The sequence below is a fragment of the Dermacentor andersoni genome, chromosome 9 (genome assembly GCF_023375885.2).
Source record: "Dermacentor andersoni chromosome 9, qqDerAnde1_hic_scaffold, whole genome shotgun sequence".
Lineage (NCBI taxonomy): Eukaryota > Metazoa > Arthropoda > Arachnida > Ixodida > Ixodidae > Dermacentor > Dermacentor andersoni.
Genome location: NC_092822.1, coordinates 1714970 through 1726731, shown reverse-complemented (window position 1 = coordinate 1726731; position 11762 = coordinate 1714970). Strand labels below are relative to the sequence as shown.

Genomic DNA, 11762 nt, shown 5'->3' with positions numbered 1-11762 from the left:
TGTCGATGGTAACAACACTTTTGCTCATCTAGAGATGCGGCAGTTGACGCGGTGAAGTGAAAGCGCATCGTGGCTTTTAAAATGCAAATGTAAACAGCAACCCAGACAGCAATTTACACTCTTGACATAGCTTCAACATACGCCAGCAGTGATGTTCGGCGTGGTGCAGTGGTAAGATGCTTGTCTCGGAACCGTCAGGTCTAAAGGTCGAATCCTAGGCATAAGGCATCATTTTTTTCTACTCTTATTTTTTTATTTTATTTCGTATTAATAATTTTACATAACCTTAAAATGACCTCTGTCAATTCTTAATCAAATATTGATCAGGAACTACAGAATTTTCGACTACAGGGCGTCACACTACAGAGAACAGAACGACAGTCACAACGTCCCAAAATACGACAGACTGAAAATTTGCTGTTGTGTTATTCAAGTGGGTGAGACGTCTATACGGCGTATACGCAGATTGCTGTCCTCTCTATTAAAAGCAACGTTGCTGAAACACGTCGTACAAGACGCTGTACGACTCGCATAACATCGAAATACAACGCCGTCACCATCCATGAGATCACCGAAAGCACGGTCGCTTTCGGTGGCGGCCTACAGATGGCAGCACAGGTAGCGCCGGTAAAGTTACAGCTGATATTATTTTGCCGTCCTCAGTTGTCGCCACATGTGAGTGCTTGCTGCATTGACGCCGTCCGATGTAGTTGTTTAATCGTGTGTACGCTGTGCCGAGAGAAATTGTGGTGCATTTTGTATGCATTGAGAATCACAAAACCCCTGGGACCGCGTAATGTAGCCCGCAGTATCCTTCGTGTGGTGCGCCGATGTCGAAGATATGACTCTTCGCGCTTCCTTTGTTCCGGGCTCATGAACAGGATCTCCTCTTCTGGCACTGTCGCATCGTATCGCGCTGTACGGAAGAATTTGGTGAAAGTTGTGCTCTTACGTCCTGTAGTTGATCCGCAATTGAACAGTGTGTGCGCCGGAAGGACCGTTGGTGCAGTCGATGCCGCGGCACCTGTGACGCTAAAAGGAGCGTTTTCCGAGTACGCCTAGAAAGGTAAGTCCGGCGCTTGCGCGCATTCTTCCTGTCTATGGTTCGTGAAGTGTGCGTTGTTGTACGTATCGCAAGATCCGTACAACAACCGGATCCGGATTTGTAAAGCAGCAAGAATTATAAATGTGCTTTTCAAATGGTTGTTCTTCATGTCGCAGTGCACATTTAGCAAAAAGTTCCATGGAAATTGCCCTAAAACGTATTCATGTTACCAACAGCTCTATCTGTGGTTTATTTACTTTCACCTATGAAGCACGCTAGCGCGGGTGGTTCTTTGATCTAAATGGGCACAAAAATGCAAAGAAAGTTACTGTTTGTGTGCATAATTTTTCATTAAGAAATGGTATAGTCATTTCTAGAAGTAGTACGTCGATGTGTCGTCGTCACAGCTAACAGCTGCGCGAGATAGCACCCGATTTCTTCGTCGACGCATGGCCAGATTTTTAGCTTGTATGGAAATTCTTCTGTTTATAGTGTGTCGTCAGATGACGTGTATTAGTGTCCTGTGTGTTTTCGTGTACTTGTAAAGGATTCCCATCTAGCAGAGAAGCCGAAATTACATAAGCAATGTTTCTTTTTAATCGAAAAATCTTTCTCTTTTCTGTATTGTCTCTCCAGAAATGAGGTGGTCTGTTGTAATTTTAAGCGCATCGTCCTTTGGGAGCAGTGCTTTGTTGCGCCGCATAGACAAGTTAGGTTTTGGAACGCTTTTCATGTCCTAAGGAATTTTTTGATAGTACAATTCACATTTCACGTTATACAGCTGTACGTTTGTGTGAACCTTTTCATAGTAGATTCATGTTCTCTACAGTTCGATTTACGTGTTATTTAACCGCCTGTGATGTTACAATCAGATATATGCACAACCAGTTGCAGCTTCATGTAACTGGTTGTATGAGACTTTTTTCAAAATATGACGTGATCTTTTTATATCACAAGTTTGCAGTTTCAGCAGGGATTACAATAAATAAGTATTTATTATTGTTTAGGGATGGCAAGATTTTGTGAACCAGAGGCACCTCCACATATGCACCTGCGGCTCTTCTGCAGCCTCAACAGCACGGAAAAGTACCTGATGTGCATGCTGTGACAAGGTGTGTGCAAAGCAGTTGCTGCCACTTACAAGAGCTGCAGATTTTGTTGGTATCATCCATGTTTGGAAACTCCTGAATTTTTCGTGGGTTTACAAATGTGGGCTCATTTTACAATTTTATTAATGTCATTTTAGAAAGACAATGAAGTTGTGTTGGTTAAGATGTTTTAAAGCTGTTGAGAGATTGACGGTATGAAATTGTTAAAATGCATGTAAAAAATTAATTATAATGGTACTTGTACTTCTTTATTATTAGCGATGCAATATCTCTAACGAGAACATCAGAGGGGCACGTGCTTTTAGGAAGTTTAGTCAGATAAATTCCTGAAGCAGCGTAAAGCTCTGTAATCTGAAAAAAAATGTTGTCAGTTACTGGTTTCAAGTTCGCTGCTGCTTTTCGTGCTGCACGACAAGTTAAATAATGGTTGATAATGTGTGTGTGACGTAATAGTTCTGCGCAAACACACGAGGTGGAGAGAAGTAATTAATAAAGGGAAAATCAGACATCCACCCGCTCGTACCATTTGCAACAAAGGAAACCTGTATGTGTTCCTCAAAAGGAAAGCCGCACAGTTGAAGAAAAATTCGTCCTGGCCCGGGACTCGAACCCGGGACTACCGCCTTTCCGAGGCAGCCACTCTACCATCTGAGATAACCAGCTGGCTAGCACATGGCAGGGCGAAGTCGAATTACTTGACAACGCGAAGCAAAAGCAAGGGTTTGACATAATATTTTTTTCTCCTTTATTAATTACTTCTCTACACCTTGCGCATTTCCGCAGAACTATTACGTCAGACCCTTGCCTTTGCTTCATGTTGTTGACAAATTCGACTTGGCCCGGCCATCTGCTAGCCGCCTGGTTATCTTAGATGGTAAAGCGGCTGTCCCGGAAAGGCGGTGGTCCAGGGTTTGAGTCCCAGACCTGGACGGTTTCTTTTTTTCAATTGTGAGGCTTTCCTTTCGAGGAATCCGTACGGGTTTCTTTTGTAGCAATTGCTACGAGCGGGTAGATGTGCGATTTTCCCTTTATTAATAATGTGTGTGTGTATGCAACAATGGGGGTGCTGAGAGCAAGCTTTAAAATAATGTGTGCTATGTCCCCAACAAAGAATTTAGTGTCTGCAGCATTTTTACAAAATATTATGTTCACAGGTTGGCAGGTATGACATAATGTACAACAATAATGTACAACACTTTTGCTGTAGATGCATTTTCATAACGTCCATTTTCTGTCTACTTGAATCGTATATTTAGAATTTGGCCCACCTTCAGTTTGATCAAGTTACATAGGTAGCCCCCTCTGAGTTAAATATAATTAGGAGCTATTGTAGATATGCATGATATACCTACTCACTGTATTGTGACAGATATTTTTAGGGACTGTGTTGTGAGGCATGCTTTACCTGTATGTCTTGCTGCAGCTTGCCTGACAAAAGCATAAATGCTTTGCCCACCTTTATTATTATGCTTTCATGTAGACTTCTAACATCTGTGCCCACATAGACTCCATGTTCTTAATTACATTTTTCTAAGTATTCACTGTTGTGCATTACATTATTGTGTTACATTACTGTGCATTACATGTTTTATTTTGGAGGGGGTATTCATTTCTATAATAGTACAGAGAATAGGAGTTCAAAACAAAAAGCCACGAAAGGTGGCTTAAAAGTGTATGAAGCTTGGAATTCTACATTCCATCCCCTAAAGCGCTACCAGTAGTAAAAGATTCCTAATTGTCTTTTTTAGAAGCTAGCTGCCAGATACATAGTCCCATTAGGAGAGTATGTTATTTTTTCTTCTTTGGTCTGACTTGTTTTTTTGAATGTTCTCCTTGTTCAGAATTTGTTTTCTTGCCACCTCATGCAATACTCCAACTGGAGCCTATGAGCTATGTGTATAATAAATAAGTAAATTCCTAAAGCATGCAACAAACCATGCAGCATAGCATTTAAATGTTGCCAGTTTATAATGCTTCTTGAGTGCAGCGCATCATGGAGCTTGAGGCTGATCTCTTCAGATGTAAAACAAATTGCAGGGTATGAAAATGTGGTCCTACAAACTGCTGGTTACGCATGTCAGTCAGCCTGTTGCAGTGGTCACAAGTGAGAATGTAACCAGAAGCTGGGCGTGCTCGGCCATGTTGCATATGGCACAGGATAAAGCTTCACCTCTGCCATTGCTTCTCTTATAATAATGGCCTCCGAGTATACATGCCGAGTTATGCTTCTGGGGACACCTATTAGTTAACCTTATCAGGTAATACCATTAGCCTTATGGGTGCTATAATGTTGCAGTGCCTGCAGGATGGCCAGCATTACAACACATTAAAATTATTGTACAAGTCATGCAATGGTATCGGGATTGGCCCACCAAGTGACAACCTTTAATTACACTATACCTGGGATCAGCTCACTCAGTCAGGGAGACATCCATGCATAAGGGGAGGGGTATGGCAAATAGAGGGCGTTCGATTAATCTTTCTCACATAGATAGCTGATACATATAATCTTTCTTAAATTGGATGCTTTGTTGCTCAAAGTGAAGTTACTTATGGGCATAATGTCAGCATTTCGATCCTATTTATGCTTAACGAAAGTTGCTTTGTTCAGTGTCACTTTTTATTGTTTCGCTTGTGATTCTAAGCTCACTTGTTTTATAGCTGCTGTAGGTATGGCTGGACCTGGAGAAGTGTAAGCAGACCATGCTATGTTGCTGATCTGCGCTGATCTCCACATCCAAGTTGGTCCTGCGACAGTTGGGCACCATTGTGCCTTGCTTCATTGACAAGGTGATATAATATGGTGAGCTTGTACTTCAATATCGGTATTGAAAATTTTGTTAAGGAAAAAAGGCAAGGATTGGTCTTTATGATAGATACACTCATGTTCTTTCTTTAAGGTGTTCTTTTGACACTGTTCTGCATGGACAAATTTTTAGAGAATTATAACAGTCCTTTATTGCAAAGTGCCATGGCGCTAGTTTATGCGTTAAACTAGCACTCTTTCACCAAAAAAAGCCTTATTTAGCACACAATTCACAAGGAAAGAAAGGAGGCAACAGGACAGAGTGCTACTAACAGTTCAGTATTATTGCTCGCACAGTGATATTGTGCAAAAGGTGAAAGGGGGAGAATAGATCTGAATACATGCTGTTCGCACAGAAACATGGTGAGCGTGACACTTGTTTTACAATGAAAAGAAGCAGTCTCACTGTCTAGTAATTCTCTGCATGGGGAGCTAGCGCTAGGTTCCTCGTCATACATATAAGAAAAGCCTCAGATATCTCTCCAGCGCTTTTGTCTTTATATTTTGTCACGATCAAGCAGCTTTCAAACATAGGTGCATGTGCGCCGAGAGCAGTGCACTACCACTGCTAACTGACCCATGCATCAAGTTTGCTTGGTCACGCTGCCAGTCATTTATACATTGGCCGGTTTATCCGATGTAGCCTCTACTGCACGAAATGGTATGTGATAGACACTGCACTTGTGTACTGTACGTGCTTTGTTACATGATTTTTTTTCAGAGGTAGTGATGCAGGCCTTTTCATTATTTACATGCCTACACAACAAACCAAGCCAGCATGAGGCAACTGTTCTCGGCACGAAACAAACTTGATTCGTTAGTTTTCGTTCATTGGTGCAATCACACTAAGGCAGACAAGCTTGTAGGCTGTGCTTCTGCAATTTGTACAGCACACTGACAGCACTGGTGTGGGCCTCATCTGTGGGCTGACTTATGGCACCTTCTACAGCGCAGACCACTTGTGTTGGGCGAGGCACCAATGTTGACGTTTGTTCCCTTGTGCAAAACAGCAGTCCTAGGTTTTGAGTAGTTGTAGGAAGACAAGGTAAACAACTTCCATGGCTTGAGTGGGCTCATTTCTCTTGGGGCATCTAGCTTTTTTTCTTGCAACTGTGCAGAGGTGCTTCCCTAGAGTCTGTGTGAAAATGGCATACAGTTGTGCATTCGGGAACTCCTGAACAATGATCTGCTATAGTTAGGGCTTTGCGAAAATGCACTGTCTACCAATTGGTAGAAGGTGCATTATTCAGCCACTGATTTCCTGTAGGCATGCTTGCACTCGTGCTGTCAGTAATTTCTTGGCTTGCCGAATTATCTTGAGGCCCCACGCTGATGATGCTACCGATGTCGTCATGTGCAGACTTTTCAGGATGAGGTTTTTTGCTTTTCAAATGTTGTTGAAAGGTAGGTGGTGCTTACAGGTAGCTATTCTAGATATTAGTGGAATGAATTGGCCCATCTTGCTTCATCAAACATCGTCACGCCGACATTAGTTGCACAAACAAAAAACCTGGCCTACTCGCAGCGTCGTGCACGAAGAAACAAGCAAATCAGCTGCTGGATTGTCTTGACATGGCATACTAAGCTGAGACCGGAACTGCTGTAGCTACAAACCAGGCACAGACGATGATGATGAGCAGGGATTTGCAGTAGCGCCACTTCGTGGGGCAGCAAGGAGGCTCCGTTCAAAACAAAAATGTCGTTCAGCAAGTAGAACCATGCAACGGCCAGAGTCGGTGCATGGTGCTCTCGATCAAGTTGGCTCAAGGAGTGTCCGAAAAATCAGACGAGAGGTTGCAAGGCGACCGAACTTTCGGAAGTTGTTATACATTATGGTCCATGGGGAGAATGGCGGTGCCGTGAAGCAGACCGAGTAATCAAGTCCAAATTTTCGGAGTCCGGAAAATCAGTCGGCGACTGTACCTATACCTATGTGTCTATGTATACCTAGGTGCAACAGTGTTTGCTATGATCTGTGCAAGAATTGCTGTTGCCAGTAGATGCCCAACATGTCGGGTGTCAAGTTGTAAAATACCTTGCAAAAGTGATCTACGGAAAAATACCGCTTCTGCTATATTTCGCTTTTGCAAGAAATTTTGCGGCTGCTGGCACCTACCTTAAAAGGCTTTATATGGTCTTCGCATGGCCAGGGCCTTCTACTTTTGTGAGTTTGCTTATCTCGAAATTTACCCCGGTTTTTATAACTTCAAGTTGGCGGGATCCCTAGTCTCCTTTAACGTGTACCCAATAGACCTTACATAGGGGTTTTGGCATTTCCCTGCCATCTAAATGCAGCCATTGTGGCCGGGATTCAATCCCACGCCCTCTGCCTGAGCAGCGCAATGTCAAAGCCAGTACACTACGGTATTTTGCTGGCAGAAGGGTTTAGTTTCTGAATAATTTATTATCTCAACCTGTCGGTGTTGTTTTTAAAGGTATTTCATGTTTGTATTCTGTTGCTTCAATACTAGTAATTATTGCTAATCAAACGATGTGTCCATCTTTTTCCTATAACACTTGCTTCAATCGCCTGCTAATAATGACAGCTTATTCTCCCACAGTACTCCATGTTCCCTTGAAACATAGGCATTGCATGAAACCACATATTTTTCAATAAGATTTATTCATTATCTCCTATGACCGGAATGCTGAACCTTTATCTGTGGGAACATAGGCGAATTTGCCTATGTGCCAACCTGTTGCATGAGTCAAGATAAATTATTGGCTTTACTTTTTCAGGTGCCCTGCTCGCTCTCACCCAAGCAACCCACTCCAGCGGTCTTCTCTCGGCAGACTGGATGCATCGAAATACCGTTAGAAGGTCCAATAAACAGTGCTTGGGACATTTATGACATGCTTTTTTTTAAGCCGGATGACTTCAGGCTTAATGAAAGCTCAAGTTGGTGTACAGAAATACCTACGTAAAGTATACTTGTCTTTTTCACTTACAAGTACATGCCAATACTTTGCCTGACATTTTTCACCCCAAAATTACGCTTTACTGTGGATTTGTGAACAAACCATTACAAGAAAAAGCACTGCATTAAAACGAGTACAAGTAATCGAACAAATACTAAATCTGCAAGAATTACATTTGCATACTAGTAGTAAATATGAAAATGAGGTACAGTCTTCTTCAGGGTGCATTTTCTTGTAGGTCATACATAGAGAACGTACTCGTGGGTCATACAAAACTTGTTCATGATGTATCACATCAGTGTTGGTAGTGCTAATCAATTTATGCCGAAAATTGTGTTTATCTTCGTATCAAGCAATGTACCAGGCAAACCTACATGTGCAAGTGGCATTCTTGTTGCAAACATAATGCAGATATACTTCTCTTCAATGCTGATCACAAATACACAAATGTACAAAATAGGTTTAAGAGTAAATTATATTAAGCAACATCAATCCATTCTGAAAGGACCAGGTATGAATGCAGCAAAATATAGGTCTGAACAGGGGCAAACAGGTCTGGGTTAGATAGGACGGGATTAAATGGGTCAGGATTAAACAGGATTTAAACGGGTCAGGATGAAACAGGATTTAAACGGGTCAGGTTTAAACAGGATTTAAACAGGTCAGGACTGAACAGGATCAAACGGGGTCCCGTTCCATAACCCTATTTGATGAAACCCGTTTGAAAACAAATAGGATTTTCTAGTAGGGAAGGGTGTGCGTGTGTGGTGCAATACGAGTGCGCGAACTCTATCAGCAGGGGGGAAGCACCCGTTCCCTCGCCCCTAATTAAAAGGGGCGCAGCAAAGACCTTGGGAGGAGCCAGAACTTGATTGGATCGTCACCAATATCTGCCGTCCTCCAACCCAGGGCACTAGGGAAATAGAAGTTGTTTAAGCCCAGGTTTTAGACCGAGCTAGGTATTCTAGAGTCTAGAAGCTGAGCCTACAACCTGCTGAGAAGCGTCAAGGAGCTCGTGCCGTCCAGTATCGCCTCGGCCGCCTAGCCGCGTCTGAACTGCGAGTTACTAGTTGGCGTAGGCGACGACAAACCAACGTCTGCAACGAAGCTCACGGTAGTTCCCCTCAGGTTAGCAAAACCTGCTCGAGGGAAGACGTCAGACCTACAATCCCTAGAAAGCCAGTCCAGCAATCGCATTCACCGCAACGATATCTGCTTGCCAGCGTTCTTCGGGAAAGCTCTGCCGTCGATTCCACGCTTTATGGACTTGCTGTTGCTGCCCAGCCATGTGTATGCCATCATTTGTTTTCTTTTTAACTCTCTTTAGTTGACCACCGTTAAGTGTGTTTTGTGTAGTGTTAATTTCTATGTTGACTGTTAAGTGTTCGTTGTATTTTTTATGTGTTCATCATTGATCTAGATGAAGTGCATGTGTGTTAGTGTTCTTGTGTTCTTTTGTGTTTCTTTTAATATTTGTGTCATTGTCAGCCGATAACTAGTTTTTTCCTGTCTTTCTTCCGACTCTGACTCCTTCGCTGAGTTCGCTTGAGTACAGAAAGACCAACTGGCTTGTATACCCGTCGACGACTCCGTGCTGACGGCGAACGGGTGACAAGCCGTGACAACATGCTTCAGCTCGGCGTTATTCGTCCTTGCTATAGCAATTGCTCTTCCCCTCTCCATCTGGTTCCAAAGCAGGACAATGCGGCCTTGTGGTGGTTACCGAGCTTTGAATGCCGTCACTACTCTGGATCAATATCCCCTTCCCCATATACATGACTTCGGCGCTCGAACCAAAATATACGGCAATATCGTTTTGATGAGCGCCTACCACCAGGTTCTTGCCGAACCCATCGACATTCCGAAGATGGCAATCACTACTCCATTTGGCCTACTTGAGTTTGTTCGTATGCTTTATGGTTTGGAGAATGCGGCACAAGCTTTCCAAAATTTCATGGACGAGGTTACGCGCGGGCTCCCGTTCATTTTCGTCTACCTTGACGGCATTCTCGTTGCAAGTCGCACAGACGAAGGGCACAAAGACCACCTTCGCCTTCTATTTGAGGGACTGGATGAACACGGCCTGGTCCGGAAGCCCCAGAAATGCATTTTCGGAGTTGAAGCCATGGGATTTCTCGGCCATCACATTTTACCCCGAAGCATCAAGCCACTGGAATCACTGGTGCGGGCAGTCGAGGACTTCCCCGCTCCATCCTCCTTCCGAAAGGTGCGCAAGTTTCTGGGGCTCATAAATTTTCACAGGCGCTTCATATCACCCTGTGCGCAAGTTCTTCAGCCGCTTACCGACCTGCTGCATCGCGATTCCAAAAAAGCGCCTACCTTCCACTGGTTCTCGGAGCATGAACACTCCTTCGAGGAAGCCAATATATAGAAACCGATCAATTTGATGGACACCTTTTCCACGCGTTGTTAAGGACTTCCTTTGGAATCCTTCTACGAACAGGATCATTCAGCGTCTGAAATGACGACTGAACACTAACTATTTGTCAGATTTGACAATTTTTGGCAGATTGGGGATTCTGGAAAAAAAAACTTTGAGGGTATCGTAGAAATTAGCCTGCGGTGCTCATAACACTTCTTCAATAAATAGACGCAAGATTTGCGCTTTGGTCGACTCTGCAACATAAATTTTAATGACAAGAGCAGTGAGGACACACAAGTTTCTCTCGGGTTGTCGATATTCCGATCCGACGTAAGGCTGTTTTAACGATGTCTCAAAGAATGGCAGATGCTCATGAATGCGTGTTATTTTGATCATTGTGTTCGACTAATATCAAATGCAAGTTTATTTTGCCTCTAATAGGTTGGTTTTATCAATCAGCGCTTCAACAGGGTATGTACAAATTATTACGACTAATCCTACCTGTCGTGTGAGGTTTTCGCTCACACAAGAGCACGCAGTCGATTTCAGACCGACCTTCGACGAAAGCTTCACTAGCTGTCTAATCTCTTACATTTTGAACACCGCCTGTGCAAGTGCCCTTATTGATTACTGTGCAATATTGTCCAACACTCCACATTACTGCACAGCACAGTGCAGGAACTTAACAGAGCACGTGGGGACTTCAGCGCCAGTTGATATATAGGCTACCTCGTACAAGAGCTGATCGAACGGAAAGACCAAGTATGAGGAAACTTCGGCATGCTTCGAGACCTTACAGCCATTGCTTGGTAAGCGTAAAGAGTACAGTAAAAAACAAACCAGATGTCTGCTGCAATCAGTAAAAAGAAATACACCCTGTACAGTATGAAATTACCCGTTTTCCCATTTGTGAAGCTACTGTTTTTCTTCGTAGCATGCGCATCACTATGGCTAGCATGGACGGCCACAAATCTTCATAACATTTTTTTTTTTTTTTGCGTGATTTGACTCAAAAGAGATGGGAAACGCTTGCAGAAACCAGGTGCATATTTTGTATATATCAGATTTCTTTAACGATCAGTACTTGAGGCTAAATCCCATGAGAGCGATTTTGTACATGACGGCGACGAGCGATGGCTTCGAGCGACAAAACGGGCCGTCGCTTGAAGAGGTCGCTCTGTCTTGTCGCTCAATCGCTCGGCTCTGGAAATCTAGAATTCGTCGCTCGTCGCCCGGAAGTGCTATGAGCGACTAGCCAATAGCGCAAAGATGGGGCTGGACGTGCATCACTCAAATGCTACCGATTATTGCACGGAATGAGAAAACGATTGAATTTTTATACGTGCAAGAATAAGACCCTACTGCAAGACCCTGAAAAATATTTAATGCTGCTTTCTACAGTAAATTACACCAACCTAAATTAATAAAGCACGCGTCAGGCTAGTTTCGACGCGCATTTGCTGCCCTCACCTGCAACACCGGGGAGACGTCGCTCTCGCC

The 11762-nt window shown here is 43.4% G+C and overlaps 1 long non-coding RNA gene across 2 annotated transcripts; it reads left to right on the top strand.

Moving 5' to 3' along the window:
* The first annotated feature begins 242 nt into the window (after positions 1–242).
* Positions 243–7809, top strand: LOC126526915 (uncharacterized). 2 transcript variants are annotated; one of them, XR_007598697.3, is made up of 4 exons: positions 243–1066; positions 2053–2157; positions 4816–4957; positions 7700–7809. It is a non-coding gene; the product is annotated as an uncharacterized lncRNA (long non-coding RNA). The 2 variants fall into 2 exon arrangements; XR_008611592.2 differs by lacking the exon at positions 2053–2157 and having other exon boundaries at positions 285–1066.
* Positions 7810–11762: the final 3953 nt, after the last annotated feature.